Consider the following 13659-nt stretch of genomic DNA (forward strand, 5'->3'; position numbering starts at 1 on the left):
TCCCCAGCCAGGACTCAGACCAGTCTTTAATTAATTTCTCCTATAAATTGCATTCCTAGCATTTCTGTTAGGAATCAATTCATGGCAAGTGCAATCTTTTGGAAATTACCATATCGCTATCCCTGTTTTGCAGCTGGGTAATAGAGGCACAGACCAAGGCTGAATTTGTGACCAAGGCCAACAACCAAGGAAACCTTTAAAGCACCTGAGCTGCTCTGGGTTGTCTTACTCTCCTGGCAGCACAGGCAAGCTGGCCAGTGCCACCGAGGCAGAAAAGCAAGGAACAGATCAGAGGTGTGGGCGTTTGCTCCACACCATAACTAGCTGTGTCTGCAAAAACAGAGAAATAGAGGTATAAATGTTAGCTGTTGGCACAAATCCACACCGGTAAAGTGGCACTCTGAGTGAAACAGGCCTCAGGGTGAGCACAGCTGGTCAGGAGGAAGGCAGGCAGTTGTTGCAGATATAAACGGGCTCTTGGTGGCTGGCACCTTTCAATCTCAGATACGAAGCCCATCCTTCAACTCCTGATTGGGGGATTCCAGAGGAGGATATCATTTCTGCTAAAATATGAGCCCTCCTTCAAACAATCACACATGAAGGGGAATAGGCCACTGTTTCTTGCCCATTAATCTACTCCAGCCTTTGACAACGCACTGGTGACGCTCCATCAATCATCTTTGTGTGCGCTGCCACGGAAAAGAAGAGGGGGAAGGGAAAGGGCATTCAGCCAGCTGGAGAGAAGCAACACGTAAAATAGCTTCAACCCAGACTGATGCAATATCTTCTGTTAGCTCAAAAGAAATTATAAGTCTCCTTAACACAATAAATGTTTCTCAAAACGCTAAACACAGACGGGAGTGCGGAGTGGCAAATCCAGGCAGAAGTGTGAGATAGGTCAGAATGAAAAATACATCCCAAAAGTTAGTTCACTTTGGAGAATTTGTTGAGGCAAAGGAGAGTAGGTTGCAATAAAAAAGCTGAAAACCAGGTACTTAACTCAAAAAGGCTTAACTGACTGCACCATCTTCCTTTCGCAGCAGACCCAGGCCTAAACCAGGCTCTGAGGTGAGATCGGGCATTTCCTGGGTATGTAGAACTATGTTCTAACCACGGTGAGGGACAAGCAGAACTGATTGGTAATATGCTGAGTTTAGTCAATTTACATGATGTGGTTTCCCACAATCCCAAGTGGCTTTGACTAAGCAGGAAATCCCCCTCGCCCTGTGGTCCCTACCATGTGCAAATGGCTCCCTCAGGGCACTGATTAGTGCAGATGCCCTAACTACTGCATTTGAGATGGTACCTTCTGAAATTTTGAGCATGAAACCCTTCTAACAATAAGCCAGAGAGAAATGAAAGAAAAGTCCTTAGTGCTGCTTTTTCACAGATGCTCGGAAAGTTTCTCATTGCAGTGCTGTAAAGCTTTTTAACCAGAAGACTGCTGAAACAACAAAGGTCTGTTGGGGACTGGCTAGAGCAAGTCACAGACAACCTCACTTGCAACCAAACAGCCAAATAAAGTTATGTTGGTCTCAGAATGGGAACTTAGTTGTGCTTATCACCTCCCTCCCAACTTCTTTTTTTTTTTTTTTATGTAAAGGACTAGTTAGGTTAAAAAAGGTTAAAACATTATTTAGCCTCAGTGATTATCTTTTCAAGCAGAGATCACTTTTGGTCCACTAACTGCAGGCTGAAAAACACTAGCTGAGAAGGGTGAGCTTCAAATTCTGGGCCTCATGAAGTTCACAGGAGCACTGGCATGGCCTCGGCCCTGGGGGACTCAGGCTTTGCGCATGTGTTCACTTGCTGGTGGTAACTGCTACGAGGTGGGAGAAGTTCAACTCCAGCTGCAGAGAGGAGAGCTTACTAGTAAGGTGCTGGTGCAGAAGCTGCCCTTCACCAGTGGGTAGCAAAGAAAGGCAGGTTGCTGCTGCATTTGACTAGCAAGTCAATCTTTTCAGAAGCTGAAATATTTAGTACAAAATACATGAATGTGGTATAGGCCTTCTCTGGTGCCCTAGACCCCTTGTAGAAATGTGTGTATTGGCAACCTTGGATGCACCATGGTATTCAGTTAGAACAGCACCTCCACCCCTGCATGGACTAAAATAATTACAGCAGTGCCACTCAAGGGTAAACCCAACACCAAAGCGTGCGTCAGTAATCCAGACCTGAAAATGCAGCATTTTTGTATGATCCAAGCCAAAATACATGACCAACATTGCCCAGGGTCTGGTGGTCTGAACTGAACAGGGAGCAAACAATTCTTTGTCCTACCTCTATTTTTGGTCTGTGTCTCACTGTGTGAAGTGGGTACGAGGAATTATTTGCTTACATGCGAAACAGTGTTCTGCATAAAATGCAACGTTCGACTAAAAAGCTGTATCAGTATCAACTACATGAGAAGCAGGGGGATCAGATTCCTATATTGGATCATATCTATGCATAGGTTTTCTAATGATGCAATTGTGACTTATTTTGTTTTTCAGATGTATTCTCTTGTAAATGTGTTCCTTTTAATGAACAATGACTTCAGTAAAGGTCCTGAAGGCAGTGCTTGGCACAGAGATTTAATGTACATTTAAATCACAGATTGTCTATGATGTGGTAAATCCATGTTGTGGAGTTTGGTGACAGACTGCTTCAGCTAATTATCAAATAACACAAGAAAATATTTGTGGTTATAATAGAAGAAGCATACTTAATGTATTACTGTGGTCCCTTTAAAAACTTGTGGCATTGTTATCTATAAATAAATATATAAGAAAAAATGTTTCTGTCCTATAAAAGTACACTCAACTTTTAACTTGCAGTATGTAGCCATCCATATTTTTATAACAACAATTTTAAAATCTACAGCTCTGAAGAAAAAATTTAGGATGTTGGGAGCTATGATATTAATTCAACGCAAAAGTGCAAATAACAAGTGTTATTTTAAGATAATACTTGACTTTTTTTTAAGGATTCTGCATTAACACCTCTTGATCTATGTCTAAGTGAAAAAAGATGGTTTAGTATTAAGTGATGAAACCCTACCACTGAGTATCACAGCTTTCATCTTAATTGGCTTATGGTATTGCTAGTTACACTTCAGTTGTTTGCAGGCTTTTAATGTTACAGGAAGCGCACCCCTCTTCTCTGGAACAAGCTGACAGAACACTTGCAAAATGGATAGGGTGACTTTTAATGATGCAAATGCTTAGTGGTTGATTAGATGCACTTTGAGGGCTAAATTCTCTCGTGATCAAAAATTTACTTGAACACGAGGTAGTTTCAGCAGGAAAGGAAATAAAACGCTGAGCAAACCGTAAGTGATTGCTTCAATTATGTTTATTTCAAGTTAATTTTTGAGAGTGAACGTTAACTACCTTCCTTTACCAGGGCAATATAAAAGCCCTCCAGCCAAAAACAACTGAGTTCAGCTCACATCTATGAAAAAATCTGCTCTCTGTTGTACGAAACTCCTGAAATATACGCTCCCCTTGAAAGTCTGCCAGGGTTAAGTTGTAGGTGATAAAGTGCAAGGTACTTCAACTTATGCAGTGCTCTGGATTCACCATTTTAGCAGGTCTGTGTTTCATTAATTCAAACTGCTTGCGCCGAAGTGAGACTGCCCTAGCAAATGCTAAATTTATTCACAGAAGTGTCCAAGGACTGGTGCAGAGGAAGTCTGTACAGGGATGTTTGGAGCTTGTGCTGTTCTCTCAGCACTGATCCTCCCTCTGTTAATTCCTGGCCGCGGGTGGCACTGGTAGCATGCGCCCCTGTCCCTGCCCCAATCCCCAGGCAGCTCGAGCAATGCCACCCTGCTGGAGCAGGCGGCTGCAGCTCATCGGGGTGATCTGCTGGGTGTCTCCAGCTCACAGCTGTGTCAGAGGTGTCTGGCAATTTTCAGTAGTATTTAGTCTGAAATCTTTTTATCCTGAAAACTAGAGAGAAGTCTTAAACTGGGGTGGCAAAGATCTAATTACTCACAGTAGTACATACAGTCTTGGATGTAGGTTTAGAAACAACCCAGCTGCCCCCCTCAGCCCCAGGCAAAACCCTGAAGCTAGACCACAGTATTACCTATTCCTCCCTATAAGAGTTGGCTACAAATGTGGGTGAGAGCCCTGAATGAAGTAAGAACCTTGTCTACCTGCAAGCCTACAGTACACGATTTACATAGCAAGACTGTCACTCATTTCAGCATGATTAGGCATCATCTGATAAGGAGCTCTAGGACAGGTATGAACCAGTATTTGCAGGTGAGGGCCTAACAAAGGTCTTGGGCACAACTTGGACAAGTCCAGCTGATGCCAGAAACACTGTGAACGGCTGGTGGCACCGCGGGTCTCCGTGTTGTGAGCCCTGCGGTCCTCCAGAAGTGCACAAAGCAGCCTTCACCTCGAGCAGCGCTCCAGCCCTGGTCCCCAAAACAGGCACTGCCAATTTAGGCCTGGTTGGAGACCGGGAGGTCAGGATAATGGGGATGAGATGTTCTGAAATGGGACATTTTGGGAAAAGAATATGCTGCAACAAGCAGTATAGCTGAAGAAGAAAGGGTTTTGCACTGTGGAAAGGTCACATCTGCAGTCCAACAGGCTGTGCCCCAGACAACGTTGCCATCAACCTCACTCCAGAAAGCATCTCCTCTTCCCCACGCAGAACATCCCTGCAGCAGGGCTGTGCCTTGCTGGGCCACGGGGGTCGCTGGCTTGAGCTGCGGCTGGGGAAAAGGGCTGCTTAGTGGCACTGCTCTCACTTCAAAGAGAAAGTAAATGGCTGCCGGAAAATGTGAGGGGAGAGGGAGGCTATCAGCTGGCAAGAAACACATCAGAGCATCTTAAGCACTGCGCTGGTATTATCAGCATGCCATTCTCAGAACTGGAACAGTCAGCCAGCCTCACCCACAGGAATACTGCCTCTAGAGACTGGTGAACAACGTGTTTTTAACTGGCCTTGCTTTTTCTGCATGGAAAAATCTGGTAGCTGGCCACCCAGTTACCTATTTGTATATGCAAAGCATGTGCTTTGCCACTTTCCTGGCCACAATCAATTACATGTACAAATGCAGGCATGAAAAACTGGAGGAAGCCCGAGCTCAAAGTTAACGATTACTATTATCTTGTTAAGCATTAAAGATTAACTACAACAGTCAAAGGATGTGTTATGAAATGTCTTTCCCAAGATAGAAAGTAAATAATGGGAGAACTTCTTTTTTCCCCTTTCAAAGACTACTCGGAATTTAGAATAATTGCTTAAACTGTTGCTTTTATTTACCATAATATCAAAATGTAGTCCCTTGCCACGTGACTGTTCATATTTTCATTTGAGACGTCATGCAGAAACACATGGAAATCTGGTGAAGGCAAACCAATTTTAGAACATGTTCCGAGCAATTGTTTTGCAGCACTGCCCTACAGTATGAAGTCTCTTACATTTCTTAAATTGCCTAATCAAATGCAGACTCTGTTCCAGTCACACTAAATTTTCACATAATGGCAGAAAAACACTTCTTTCTATCCTAGCACTGTACAGTTGGATCACATTATTATATTTGCTGCTTTTGTAGCCTGTGAGTATTTGTAAGTGTATGTATGGATATATTCACAGTCATGGGGGAGAGGGGCAACAGTGGTGCTGCTGCTGTGAGCCCCTGGGGGACAGCTGGGGCAGCAGAGGTGGCTCTTCAAGAGAGGTGCCCGTGCTGAGGGTCTCCTGAGAGCACCTGGGTTATCGCAACAGGGGTTGCGGTGAGATTTTTTGTTTTTGTGTGTTTTAAAATCAGATGCATTAGTGCAGGGTTTGAGCCAGCTTGACTCCTTGCCTTACATTCAGCAGAAGTTATTAAACAGATATAAAAGCAGCTAGGTAAATTATCCTGCTGCTGCTGCTCCCTGGCACTTCATGAGCCAGCTGGGGGTTGGAGGCAGGACTGGTGCAACATGCAGCCATGGCTATCCTGCTTTGGGTCCCAAGCTGGGATACATCCCTGTGCTGCATCACACCACTTCAGGGAATTCCCAAAGAACCACCTGCTTCCCATGGGCCAAATGCAACCTGTGGAGCCCACGCTCGGCAGTCGTGGAGACAGCAGTCACTTGGAACAGGACACAGCCGTGCTGGGCACCAGCCCTCCTGTCCCTCTGCCTTTTACTTGCCTGTATCACCTCATGGTCACATGCACCCCCCTATGGCAGGGAAGCACGTACGTAACACTACCACCAATGTTTTGGCTTGCAAGCCACAGAGAAGCCACGGATCAGAGCTTTAGAAGTTTAAATCAGTAACATATGGTCCACAGTGCCTGAATGAAGGTCATAAGGAAATCTGTGGCAGAACAGGGAATGAGACTTGGGATTTCAGAGCTCTGCAGTGCAACCTGCCCCCTTCTCCCTTCCACATTGCCCCCCAGACACCCAATACAACTGCAATGTTTCCCTAAATCCTTGTGTTATCACTAGTAATACAGGACCAGTGTAAGAATGACTAAGTTTACTTGAACCACACACAATACAGTCAGCAGGTCTATTTTTCTCTACAGCTGCACCAAATACATTTAGGTTTGCGCTGGCATAGTTTGCCATGTAAGACCACTGTTCAATCACGAGCAGTGCTTGTTATGCCTTTGGCAAGGATGAAAATCTGATGCTTTAGGGGGAGGAAAAGCCATAATCCACTCTCACAGTAAAACCTGCATAGTAGTACAAAGGACAGAAAAAAAATTCTATGCATACCCTTGCAGGGAGTCAGATTAATCCCCAAAACATGGGATTTGATTATCTTTGTTTGAGGTTATCATTAAGAAAAAGAACCTATACATTGCTAAAAATATCCACATAGCATTTACTTTATGAAGAAAGTATGATTTATTGAGCAAAAACAAATTACTGGCTTCTCAGTGTTAATCTTTGATAAACACGTGCTGGGTTTAAGAAACTGTCAAGGAGAGCAGAACTTTGCAAATTGAAAGAAACCATTCAACTCTGCGAGATGATTTTTTCCCCTTATTACTCCTTTCATGAGACACCTGGGGACATTGTTCGCACACTGTTGACAGCTTTCACACCACTGCTTTTCCTCTGTTATCCTTAGCCCTCTCTTCACCACTCGTCTCCAGGTGGCAATACACAAAATAGTTGTATTTGCAGGGGGTGCCAGTGCTGGATCCTAGCCAACTGTTTGAAAGCAAAAGGGCCCTCTCCTGCCTTACTGCTTGGTTGCTTCGAGTTGCTGCTGCAGAACCCAGCCTCCTTGACCCACCAGGTACTAAGTACTCTGATACTTAACACCTGGGTGCTTCTTGGCTCAGGGCACTCACAGAGCATTTATGGCTGTTTGTTGTAAAACCACCATCCCACTAATAGGCAGAGATACAGCCTTCTCACTAACGCTGGACAACATTCAAACACCATCTAAAATTTTAATACTGCAACCATAAGTATACACTCAGGCTTCTGTAAGTTAAATATGCATATGATTTTTCTCTGTAACCTCCCAAAACAGGGAGGTTACGCAGCCTGATAGGACACTTAAGTGTTCACACACCACGGGGCAGGAGTGCCTGAGCAGAGGGATATGTAAACAGGGTCTTGAAATACCAGCATGAGAATTTTCTTTTGACCCCAAAGCACATCTGCCACGACAGATGTACACAGAAATAGCTGCAACACTTTCTGCCGGACCTGTGAGTAGCTGCTGCAGTCCCTGTCCACCACCAATGCCTGTAAACATGCCCGGGAAGCGCAGCAGCGGCAGTTACGGGAAGTACCTTTGGTTTCATGCCACAGTAAAACTGGGGGGAAGGTCCTACCTAAGGGAGGCGTGAGCTGGTTCCTCACTGCTGCTCAGGAAAGCAGAGGCCCAGCTGTTGTGACCATTTGGCATAAGAGAGATGAACTATGTGGCTCATGTTAAGAAAAGCCTATTATTCCAGTAATAGCTGAGCACAGTGACCAGCTGATCACCTCTCATCTCCTCGGAGGTTTTGTTCCCACCACCGATGGCAGCCGGCCTGTGATGCTGGTCCCTGCTGCTCATTACCCTTCCAGACCAGCACCTCTGCTTGCTTCCCCCTGACACTTGAAGAGCTCCCCAGCACGCGCCTGCCAATTAACTCCTCATTTGCAGCCCAAACCCTCTTCAAAGCTCCCTTTGCCTCTGATGCCTACAAGCATGTCTGCCCCTCTCCCCAACACACGCGGCTCAGCTAAGTTTAGGAGGCTTGTGCGTGAACACGGCTGCTGATTATGCAGGCCAACAGGGCTCTCCTGCTTCTCATGGCCCCTGCCTGTCTGTACCCATCTGCCGTCTCATCTCTTAAACTATCCATTGTGGGGAACAGGATCCATCCTGTAAATAAAAATTCTGTGTGTGCCGTGTTCCAGTGCCTATTGAATTAGAAACACAGGCTGCAATTTGGCTCTTGGATGCAACTGTTAACAAAAATAACAGCAACAACAAACCCTTCTGCAAGAAGAGTATCTGTGTGCAAATACGACCTCTGTAATGTTACCAAGGTCAGGCAGACCAAGGCCAATCTGCTGTGTGAGAATATAAATCAAAGCTGTCCAGGGACTGATTTCATTTACAAGGTTTGTAACCATTCTGGACAGAACAAATGTCACTTGCTTGCTTGAGCTCTTTGCTCCTCCTCCTCCTCCACCACCATGTCTTTGCTCCTCCACTTCCACCCCAGCCTCTCCCTGCCTGGCAACACCTCCTGACCTCCTTTGCTCTTGAAGCAAGGCTCCTCTTCTAGCAAGAAGGCTGTGGCTCATACACAACAGCCAGTCATGCCAGGCCAGTTTACTTAAATTATGCAAAAATTTCCACAGGTGCAATTAGCACATAGCCACAAGGACACTCACCTGCAGGTTACATGCCATTCAGAACACAGGTCACAATTAAAACAAATTGCACACCAACTTCTTTACTATTGCGTTCACAGATCTGCAAAACAAACCGAGGAATGCATCTGTAGTGAGTATTACAGTCTGGGCACAGATCCTGTGAAATCACATGGTTTCCGTTGTGGAACTAAAAAGGCTTCTCCAAGAATGTGTGAAACAGCCCAAATTCTCCATTTCTTTCTGTGCTCTCTGGCTGTTTGCGTGGCTCAGTTAAGGCAGCAAGTTCTGTTTCTTTAGCTGGCAGCTTTCAAAGCACACCCCCGATCTGCAAACCGAAGGAGCGAGTGCAGGATTCAGCGAGCAAGCACTGAGTTAACGTAATCCCACTCCACACAACAGGTTGCTGCCTCCAAACTGGAGCCCTGCAAGGAAAGAGTCCAGCGGTTGCCTCGCTCCCAGCAGCCATCTTGCAGCCTGTCCGCAGGTGTGCCTGCTGAGCTGCAGCGGGGCCTGGGCACCGGTACGGCACAAACTTCACATTCTGGATGTTAACTTTAGTTACCATAGCCAGACAATGCTGCCAGTGGTGTGGAAGAAAAAATTGCTGCAGCCAGCTGTGCTGTTCACAGTCGGATGGTTTCTGTGTAGCTCCAAATGGTTATGGCTGTTGTGGCCAAGGACAGGATGATGGATGGCCTACACACACTGTCCAAGCACGGAGAATGGCAGAAGTTCACTTTGGGGTTGTTAAAATGCTAATCTGGGTTAGTTAACAAAAGCCGAATGGAATAGAAAAGTTAGGGAAATAAACACAACTCATATGTTATATATGTGCACTACAGATTTGATCTCTGTGGTTACACAAACATTTGACTTTGGAAGTGGGACAATTCAACAGCCGTCCTGTTTGAATAAACTGAATCAACTTCTGATATTAGCTGTACTGTAATTACTGTCAAACCACGACAAGGGAAAGTGGGCTATGGCAGACAACACACAGAGCTGCAAACAGCATCAGAAGAGCAATAATATGATTTTTCACTGCACACCTCTTCCATGTGACATGGGAACAAATCAGAACCTACTTTCTTTTGAACTCGAGGCTGGCAGCTATTCACAGAACAAGTAACAACTTAATAAAATGGCTTAGGTGGATTTTAACGGTAACTGCAGTAGCTTATCTGATGCATAAGAAGAGATCATCTGTTCTAACAGCAGTTTTGATGAAAGCAACATTTGAACTGTTTTAATTACACACAGAGCTGCTAAGACTGAAAATAACTTATACTATCCAATGCAAATAATATGCCTTCCATCTTTTCTTAATTACTCATGGAGCAAATTATTACCTTACCCAATGGAAAGACATCTGATTTTTCTTAACTGGAATTATAGGTATGCTTAACACACAAATACGTAATCAACCACCATATCCTTTATTCAGTAAGCACTGCAAACACACAGTGCATTCTCTGAAAAATACCAGAGACTGCCACACAAGTAAGCTCAACATAAGCTTATATGAGCACAGAAGCTGTTCCTGTAACTGGTTGCTTTGTCTTGCAAAGAAAGATCATAACTGAAATGGTCTCTGTCGTATCGCTCATTTGACACTTGATGAAAACTGGCCATATTCTCCAAGGATTTCCATTTGACTTCAGATTTCAAATTTCTCTTTTTCAGAAGGAAGTATAACCTAAGCATTTCAATGTTTTGTACAGGTTCTGTCAAGTTAACTGGGCTTCACGACTTCAAGGGATATTGAATGCTGTGTTAAGTGCAATAGCATTTTAAAAAAGAATAACAGAAACAAACAGACATAATAATCAAGAGCTGCAGCCTGTGTGTGACTGACTGTAGTAAGACCAGAAGATGTTAGTACAAATGCTTAATATACGCTTTGAAGCGAGCCTCTATGGTGTACTTTCTTTACCTTCACATATCTCATGACAGGACAGATCAGATCGAAGACCGATTTAGTCAGAATTAATTGCATATGTAATTAAGCACTCTATCTAAACGTGTGCACTTCATAAGTCTACATCAAAGTTACCGCGGCTCCAAGGGCCGAAGTATCTGCTCTAACAGTCGGCTCAGCTCTGCCACACAAAAGAGGTAGGAACATTCAGATGGTCCAGCTAACAGGGCCCAGGAGACTTGGGGAGGGGTGGGGGGGAAATGCAGCCATACAGCTTGTTTGTAGAGCTTTGACAGGGCCATCACTGTATTCCTGGCACACACTCCTGCATCACACAAAGCATGGTTAGAAGATGATGTTATCTTTGTTGCATCTTGACCATAAATGAGAACAGGTAGCAACAGACTGTAGGATAGGAGGGAGGACAGTAGCTGTTTACTGTAACTAAAGATGCAGATGAAAGAGAGAAGCCTGTTAAATAAACCAATTTAAAGCCTCTGGGTTATACCGTTTTGACTATTCTTTTGAAAACTGAGCTACATAATTCAGATCAGTAATAAATTTTGACTACAAACTTTCTCTTCCTGTTTTCAAAACAACTGAGCTTTACATTGGTCAATATAAAAACTGTTAAAGTTCATGGATATATAGAAAAAGAAATCAGAGCACTCAACAGGCAATTTGTATTTATCTAAGCCAGAGCAAATGTTTATACAATATCTGCCAAAATAACAGAATATGCCTGCCACTTACTACGTTAAACATGATTACGTACAGCTTAATCTACTGAATAGTAACTTAAGTAGACTTTAGAGGTACATAGAATTTTATACTGTGAATAAAGCAGAAAAAAAGTCTATTCTCTTTTCCAACAAAAGTGATTGCAAGGATTTACAATGAGCTTCCTGTTAGACTTGGAAAAAGGAAAAGAACCTCAGAAAATTCTCTGTGAAGGTATTTGTATGTGAGAGCAACACAGCAGCAGTAAAAGCCTTTAGCACAGTGGGAAGCTGTTCCCTCAAATAATATTTAAGTGAATACATAAACATTAGTAGAGAAAGACTAACAACTTAGAACACAAAGGTATACCCATAAAGATGCATGTTTTCCCCAAAGGAAATAACCAGGGAAAGAATGCCATCCATTTACAGAGCCCTGAATAGTATTTTAGAGGAAGTTTGCTGTAATTCCAGCACGTTATGTGTGAAATGTGCGTGTGTATACATGGATAAGCTACAATACCATCTGTACAGCAAGTACCACATATGTGAGCATTATGAACCATCAGGGCTGCTGCTATGCTCAACAGTAAATGTATTCTAAGCCACACACACATATAAATACAAATGACTTTACACGCTGAAGGCCAAATTTCGCTCAAATAACTCACAGGCTAATGCCTGTAACACAGACATAATCTTGACCAGAAGTGAGGAACAACTCCAAGATTAGAGGAAACCCGCCAATTTAAGACTAACACAGAGCTATATCCATGCTAACAACTGGGATGCCCGCCGGAACTGCAAGATCTTCAACATATCAACCTAAAGCATACTTAATTACATTTTCCAGCTTAAAATTCAGAACACAATGAAAACCATCCAAAACCAAAAGACAAAAATAAAAACCCTTTAAAATACGGGCACATCATCCACCTGGAAACATCCGAGTGACATTTAATCGCCACCCAGCGCTTACAACTAGCCCAGGAGACTCCGAGCCCCTTCTACCCGCAGCCTGATCGCTGCCCTCTCGCTTTCTGCAGCTCCCCCCGCTCCAAAAGTTTCGACGCTCCGCACCTGAACGCGGCGGGCGGCAGAAGGCGAGCAGCACCCTGCGCAGGGACGCTCCCGACCCGGCTCCCGGTGAGTTTCCATCCAGACCTGCCAGGAGCAGCCGCGCAGCTCCCTCTGCCTCCCAGCGCCCGCCCGCCGCCGCCGAGCCCCCAAACCACGCTCGCCGTCCCCCCCTGCGCCCCCCCGCCCCGGGGCGCTTTCGCCGGGGACCAACCCGGCGGCTCGGCTCCGCTCCGGCTTCCCCGCTCCCACAGGGCTCCGGCTCGGCTCGGCAGCGCCGCCGCGTACCTGTCGCTGCCCGCGGCCGCCGCCCGCCGGCGGGGCTGCCTGCTGCGGGGCTGCTCCTCCGCCTGCTGCCCCCGCCGGGCGCCCCCATCCCGGCGCTCCGCTCGCTGCCGAACCAGCGCGGGGGAGGCGCGCCCCGCAGAGCCCACCCCTTCCCGCCCAGCCCGCCGTCGCCGCCGCCGCCGCCTTTCTTTTTTTAATTTTTCCTTTTTTTTTTTTTTCCCCTTCCCTCCCCTTCCCTGTGTTTATTTTCATCCGCCCCTCGCCGCGCCCAGCCTCGCTCCGCCTCCTGCCCCCACCAACTTTCCGCTGCCTCCCGTCCCACCTCCGCCCTCACCGCCCTGCCGGAGCGCCGCGTACGGCCGTGATGTGGTGGGCAGGGGGCAGCTCTGCCCTGGCCCCAGGCCCAGTTCCGGCCCCGGCCCCGGCCCCGCCCTGGGCAGCACCGGGCGCGGCCCTGCTCCCGGCCGCCGCCCCCGCGCCGAGTCCCGGCCCCTTAACGCCCCGCCGCCACTTCGCGAGGGAGCAGCGGGTGCGAGCTGGGCGGGGGTGCGGGCTGCCGGGGCTCGGGGTGCGGAGGAGAACTTGGCGGGTGGTGGGGAGCAGCCAAGGAGGAAGCGTCCTTGAAATGACACCTTCACGTGCCTGCCCCGAATCCCCGGAGAGGTTCCAGAAACAAAGGGTTTTATTCCAGAAATGAAGTCCGGGAAATAGCTGTCGCTCATTTGTTGTTATTATTATTGTTGTTGTTATTATTATTATTATTATTATTTACATTAAATTATTTAGGGCTTAAAGTGCCACAAAATATTTTGGAAGAAAA

At 46.0% G+C, this 13659-nt stretch overlaps 1 protein-coding gene across 1 annotated transcript in view; it reads right to left on the reverse strand.

Annotated features, from left to right (window-relative positions):
* SEMA6D (semaphorin 6D) overlaps positions 1-12908 on the reverse strand; it is a 29960-nt gene extending 17052 nt beyond the window's left edge. The window contains 1 exon segment of the mRNA XM_040570526.1: positions 12766-12908. The gene's annotated coding sequence lies outside the window, so the exon portion shown is untranslated.
* Positions 12909-13659: the final 751 nt, after the last annotated feature.

This window comes from Cygnus olor, chromosome 11, assembly GCF_009769625.2.
Source record: "Cygnus olor isolate bCygOlo1 chromosome 11, bCygOlo1.pri.v2, whole genome shotgun sequence".
In the NCBI taxonomy this organism is placed as follows: domain Eukaryota; kingdom Metazoa; phylum Chordata; class Aves; order Anseriformes; family Anatidae; genus Cygnus; species Cygnus olor.